General features: G+C 38.9%; 1 pseudogene; it reads right to left on the reverse strand.

Annotated features, from left to right (window-relative positions):
• Positions 1 to 1,985: 1,985 nt before the first annotated feature.
• On the reverse strand, positions 1,986 to 6,150 carry LOC114910689 (uncharacterized; annotated as a pseudogene).
• Between the last annotated feature and the right edge of the window lie 706 nt (positions 6,151 to 6,856).

The following is a 6,856-nucleotide window of genomic DNA, read 5'->3' on the forward strand; positions in this document are numbered from 1 at the left end:
TAAGGAAGAGCACATAACAGCAACCATGTGCTCCACTGGTAATCCACAGTTCCCCTGCTGTCACCACAATACTTATAATTGCATAGTATTAACTGGATAAAACAAGATGATGAATCCTGTAAATGGTAGTAACCCAAAGCAAAAATTATTGTAACGACCCGCGTTACTTGTATTGAGGCGGAAAGATGTTTTGTGTAAATAGTTGCATTGTGGGTAACTTGTAAATAAGTGTGTGTAACAACTGGGGGCACCCTGGGAAAAATGATGGGGTGAGTGTGCCTACCATGGGGCGCTAAGCAAGCTGGGAAGGCTGGCTGTAGGCGCAGATTCTAGCGGAAACGGGGTCCTTGGACCGAGAGCACTATTTTCCTGGAGCTGGTGTTCTAATAAATTGTTATGAACGCTGCCTCCGCGTTCTTGTTCGCTCCATCTAAACCCACGGTGCTGCATGCCACATTATGTATATTTATTCATTTAGCTGGTGCATTTCGAAAGCAACTTACAATGTTAAGGTTGCATTATTACAATTACAAACTTACTTGTTTACCCTTTTATACAGCTGGATAATTTCACTGGAGCAATTCTTAAGGTAAGTTTCTGTTCCAAAGGTACAAAATACAAAGCTACCACCTTTGGGTCCAAAGGCAATAACTCTAACCACTACACTACACTACAAGCTATTCCCTAACATGCTTGAAGAGTAGAAAAACTGTGATAAGGAGCAAGATAATTAAACATTGCAAATTCATATTCAGGGGGGGAATACACTGATGCAGCAGGTTTGATTGGGTCCTGCTCTCTGGAGGTTGCAGGGTTCAAGTCTCGCTTGGGGTGCCCTGTGACAGACTGGCATCACGTCCTGGGTGTGTTCCCTTCCCCTCCAGCCTTACACCCTGTGTTGCTAGGTTAGATTCCAACTCGCCACGAACCCGCTTGGAGCAAGCAGCTTCAGCAAATGTGCGTGCGTGCATGTGTGTGTATTTGATACATAGAGATGACACTGTGGTTAAGAACATTTGCTAACAACCTGTAGTTTGGCTTAAGCACTAGAGTGTACAGGCAGTCCCTAGGTTACGAACGTCCGGCTTATGTACAACCCATAGTTACAAATCACCTCCCCCATAAAGTCCATTATATTAAAATTTCAAGTTACATACAATGGTCCGTAATAACAGACAGACACTACTTTGCAACTCATTCCAAAACATAGTGCGTCTACAGCTGTTTGTTACCTCACGGGCCCGAGATAGGACAAAGACTTTTCAGTTGGACCACTTGACTCTTAAAAGTTTCTCGTGTGTTACTGTAGTTGGCTTTAATGTTTTTGTTTTTACACCCACTATGACGGCACCAGAGCAAAAAAATGTAATGCAAGCAATGGTGATGCTTCCAAAAAAAGGAAAACAATCACAAAACTACAGTGGAAATAATGAAGCAATCAGAAAAAGTTGAAACGCCAACGAACATTGGAAAAGCATTAAGCTACAGTCAGTCAGTGATCATTGTGTGTAATTTTAAAGGAAAAAGCTTCAATAATGGAGCATGTAAAAAGGCTCCGTCCCGATGAAATCTACATTAATCTGATAAATGTACAAATTTGACTTAAAGACAGATTTAGGAACGGAACTCGTTCATATTCCAGGGACTGCTTGTATATACAAGTGCACAGTGCAAACCAGAAGATAAAGTACATGGGTGACACTGAAGACACAGAATAAGAGAGACACACAAAGTGTCTTACAGGTAGTGAGACTGTTGTATGAGGGAGTTTATACAAAGATGTGACAGCAATGGACCACAAAGGACTAGTGGAGACAAGACAGGAGCTCAGGACTCTAACTGAAACACACTGGAACAGTTACTGGAGAAAAAGGAATCGCTAGAGAATCACTGGTAGAACTGGACACTGCTGTGCCAGCAGTAAAGAGTTGATCATGAATCCACAAAGTGACGATGTATCTTTACTCCCGTTTATAGGGCTGGGAACTGGTAATGAGGTTAACTGAAAACAGGTGTGCTCTGCTTAGTCGTATGGCTCTCGAGACGTGTCTATGGTGGACATCTGGGATTTCGCCCGCTGGGGTCGTGACAGTATCTGTGCTGTTGACTGCAGAGAAACTCCTCAATGACCTTTCCTGGAAAAGAAATGAAACTTCACGTGTGTTGTTCACACCTTTACAATGTGACTGTTTTAAAACCTGTTTACAGGCTAAAACACAATAGAAAAGAAATGTACACAGTACACATTTCACACTCTCTTACAAGCGTATATTAATATTATTAAAGTCTGACATACTTCTTCATTTTATTATGTTATTCCCTTCTTTAAAATATCCATATACAATGTGCTCCATTCTTCATTTAAATGTCTTCCTGACCTATTCTTGAAATTCAAACTGATGTTTTTTTGGCTAAATATAAAATGCTTCATGTCTCAATCAAATCTTGTTTTGTGTTGGACTCTGGAGGTTACTGATACCTACTGAGACACAGAGCTGTAGATGACCCCATCATCATGGCTCTGCTGCTCACTGCCTGAAGACCTGGACAGAACCACAGACCAGCATGAGCATCACGCTCTTTAGGCAACAACTGTTATTAAATGAACAGCATTAATTTACTTGTTTAATAGGATATTTTATCCCAAAATCCCCTGTCATGTAATAGTCTAATGTGTCCACTTAATTTATTCCTGATATCACTATTATTTCCAAATAATTTGCTATATTTTGGTCCCTCATTATTGATGTTATTTTATAGATGTAAATGATCGAATACAAGCCAAAGTCTGCACTCACTTCTCTGGTGGTTTCTTCTTTTTGAACTGAACAGAGGCATAACTGACATCCTCCTCCTCAGATGTGCCTTCCTGTTTGTGGCCTGTGGTCACAGGTTTGGTGTTGACACCAGAAATCTTCAGCATCAGTGAAGGAAGATAATTAAACAAATAAATAAAAAGGAAACACTGTTGTAGATAATGAGAAAGGGTATAAACTCTGGGATAAGATTCAGAATGCCATGGAAGCAGTTAGTGAATCTGTGTGTCAATCACTATTTAAGGAAAATTTATAAATGCAACTTAAGGACGGTTTCTTTAAATGTCACAAGCTGGTACAGCGGGCACAGATGGTACCTCACAGTTTTTGTACACCTTGTTCCCAGCTCTGTTTGGTTTAATACCAGTTAATGACAATGGGAAATATGTTAAAATTATGTTAAAATAAAATTATGCTATGGTAATGGTAGATCAAAGTTACCAAATTACAAAAAGTTAATCACCAAAACTGTACAATATTTTGACATTATTTATTACATATATCGCATATCACAGATGTCCAACTATAAAATAATGGCCACTTTATTACCTGTGTTTTTCTTTCTCTGTCATCTTCCCTTGGAGTCTTCTTCCTGAGAGACAGACATGAAAACACAGGTTACAAAAAACACACCTACATACACAACAGTGTAATGACTTGGCATTGTTGTATTTCAGGTTAGGCCTGCTGTGGATATATATTAAAAACATCAAATTATGTCAATATTAAATGAAAGACCAAAAGCTCACCTCTTAAAGTAAACGAGCAGCACAAGAACTGCAGCCAGGACAGCCAACAGTGTCCCCACTATAATACCTGTAGATGTCAGTGATGAATTTGAAGTCTCTGGATCAGGACGACAGGAGGACCCTGTACAGAATAATTTGATTATACTCCTCAAACTCCACCACTGCTTGGTCACTGCCCTTTGAATTGTGGCAGGAAACCAGAGCACCAAGAGGAAACCTACTTGAACATGAGGTACAATGCAGACTCCATAAGGACTGATCCAGACCTGACCCACATGACAAACCCAGAGCCCAGAAACTCTGAGCACCATCCCGACTATAGTGTCAATAAAACAAATTCTAGATCTTGTAAGTACATTATGGTTGCTCTGTATTAAAAGATACAAGGTGAATTTCTAACCTTGAATGTCCAGCTGGAACTCTTCAGATCTATCTCCTCCATCTTTTAAAGCACAAGAATAATTTCCTTCATGTTGGCAGGAGATACTATTGAAGTGCAGCATAGAGAGTGTCTCTAGGAGGTGCTGTTTGTCCTTAACCCAGATGAACTCTGATGGGTTGAGAGAGCAGCCCTTTGTGGCACAAGTTAGATTAACTGAATCTCCTTCTATTATTGTTCCATTTCTACTCGAGGAGTTCATCAACACTCTTAAACCTGTGTAGGAATGAAATCAGGAGGAACTGTTAACATTTCCTCACTAACATTTAGTGACACTTCAAAGTGCAGACTATTTCAATGGAAAGTCATCTGAATATAAAGGGTGAATTTTATGAAAGTCAGAATGAATATCACTGCAGACAAAAAAAAAAAAAAAAACTTGCAGACAGTATTAGTCAAATAATGAATTTTCTATTAAACTTTAAAATTCTCAGATTTATCCAATAGATTCATTTCTCCTCTTGAGACCAGTTCATTTTTGTCCAGTGTAAAGGAAATATGTCTAAAATAATCTCCAAAACTCCACAACAGTAAAAGCACACCTTAAAGAGGACATTCTATACTTGTAAATGACACCCCAGTTCCCAGAAATAAAAGAAAAAAATCCACAAGCTTCTTTTATTTGTAAGGGAAAATTTTGTTTTTGTACTCTGTTAAGTAACAGGTGTGTTATGTGTTCCTGTCTATCAGTCAGCTGTATTCTGACTCTAGGGTTTGGTGATTTTCCAGCCAGGAGAGGGATCCACAGTGACTTCCCTTCACAGTCAAACCTTCAGGTTTCCCACTTTTCCTGACATGTCTCGAGCTCTGTGACGTCCCAGCGAACCAAACCTATGGGCCTGCTGTATGTTCGTTTGAAATCTTCATATAACATATAAAAAAGTCTTACCACTTACCAGTAATATTTAGTGTGACTCCATCTTGACCAGTCCATTTGTTCTTCTCAGTAATAAATCTGAATCTGTACTCTCCAGTATCTGTGTCTGTTACATTCTTTACTTTCAAAGTGCAGTTTTTCTGTTTATCCCCCAAACACTCTGCTCTGTCTTTGAACTGTGATGCAATGCTCATATTTTCACTGTGACACACATATTTGGTGTCCATGCAGTCTTCATCATTAAAACACCACATTGTCTCCTTCACTTGTCCATCTGGATAATCATATGTACATTTAATGACCACAGTAGATCCTCTTACTGCACAGACTGGTTTCTCTGGATATCATACAGACCACTGAACACCCAGGACCCCTGGAAAATATTAATGAGACTGAATTTAAGACAGAGTAACAGACTAGATCAATGAAGACTCTGACGCCATGTGAATGTGAAACTTTAACTGCAGGAGATACCATTTAGTTTCAGAAATCCGAGCATGGTGCAATATATGAGCTCGTCACCTAAAATTTGCTGTATCAAATCTCAGTACAGACTGTACTACTGTACCCTTCAGAACCACATTTATGTTCAGCTGTAATTAAAACATTTAAAAATTTATAAATATCCAGGAAGTGCAAACATCAGTTGAGTAATAAAACAATACACACACACACACACACACACACACACACACACACACACACACACACACATTTTCAGAACTGCTTGTCCCATACGGGGTCGCGGGGAACCGGAGCCTACCCGGCAAGACAGGGCATAAGGCCGGAGGGGGAAGGGGACACACCCAGGACGGGACGCCAGTCCGTCGCAAGGCACCCCAAGCGGGACTCGAACCCCAGACCCACCGGAAAGCAGAACTGTGGTCCAACCCACTGCTCCACCGTACCCCCCCTAATAAAACAATAATTATATGCATATATTTAGATTTGTACTGTTATCATTCTTACTTACAGGAAATGGTGAAAACACAATCAAATATGCTTACATTTAAAAGGAATACATCTCAGATCCATTTTTTTTACCGTGTGTTATGTTGACAATTTTGAAAACTAACCACTTGAGACCAAATACTTACAAAGTACTTTGTCCTCTTACCCATGTTACAACAAACATCACAATAAATCAATGTTTAGCATTTCTCATTATGAAAATATATTTATATATTTATGTTTAATGTTGCTGTAGTTCTCACCAGGTAGGATGAGCAGAGACAGAGCCCAGAAGTTCAGTGTCTCTCCAGTTCCCATCTCTGTTACTCCTGTTGCTCTGTGATGTACACAAGTCTTTATACACTCTTTTTCTGTTGAACCATCACGTTGCACTTATCTTGCGACAGATCATAAAAAAATTCTCAATGTGTTGTTTATGTTGCACTTTTTGCTTGCAAAACCTCAACCACATGCAATGTGCAGGGAACTATGGATAAATAAAATACAGAGCCACATGCTTTTTCAGTGTGAGTAACGTTTTTTCTTTGAAAATTTGTAAAATGAGGTGAAACTTAATTTGGGGTGGTGTGCAGATCAGTAAGTTCTATAACTGGCTGTAGTCATTCCACTTCATAAAACACACACACAATAAAAATTATACATTTTTTTTTTTAAGTGTATATGGAGCAATATTTTACATTAGTGTTTCCTGTGATTATCATCCAATTGACAAATTATCATATTTTCCATGGGTGAGTAATGTTCTTGCCTGTTTAAATGACCAGAGTCAGATGTAAGATATATTCTACTTCTGCTTTTCTTTTTTTAAAATATACACAAATTTTTTTCTGTACTTTATGAAAGACGATCATTGTGAAGTTTTCAGTACATTTTACAGAGATATTCTGAAAGGTTAGACTGACTGATGTTATGTATGATAATTACACATATAACATTAACAGTTACAACATCATAAATATACTGTTAGAAGTCTGTCCCTCACAGTACAACACACTGCCTAATG

Source organism: Scleropages formosus, chromosome 6 (assembly GCF_900964775.1).
Source record: "Scleropages formosus chromosome 6, fSclFor1.1, whole genome shotgun sequence".
In the NCBI taxonomy this organism is placed as follows: Eukaryota; Metazoa; Chordata; class Actinopteri; order Osteoglossiformes; family Osteoglossidae; genus Scleropages; species Scleropages formosus.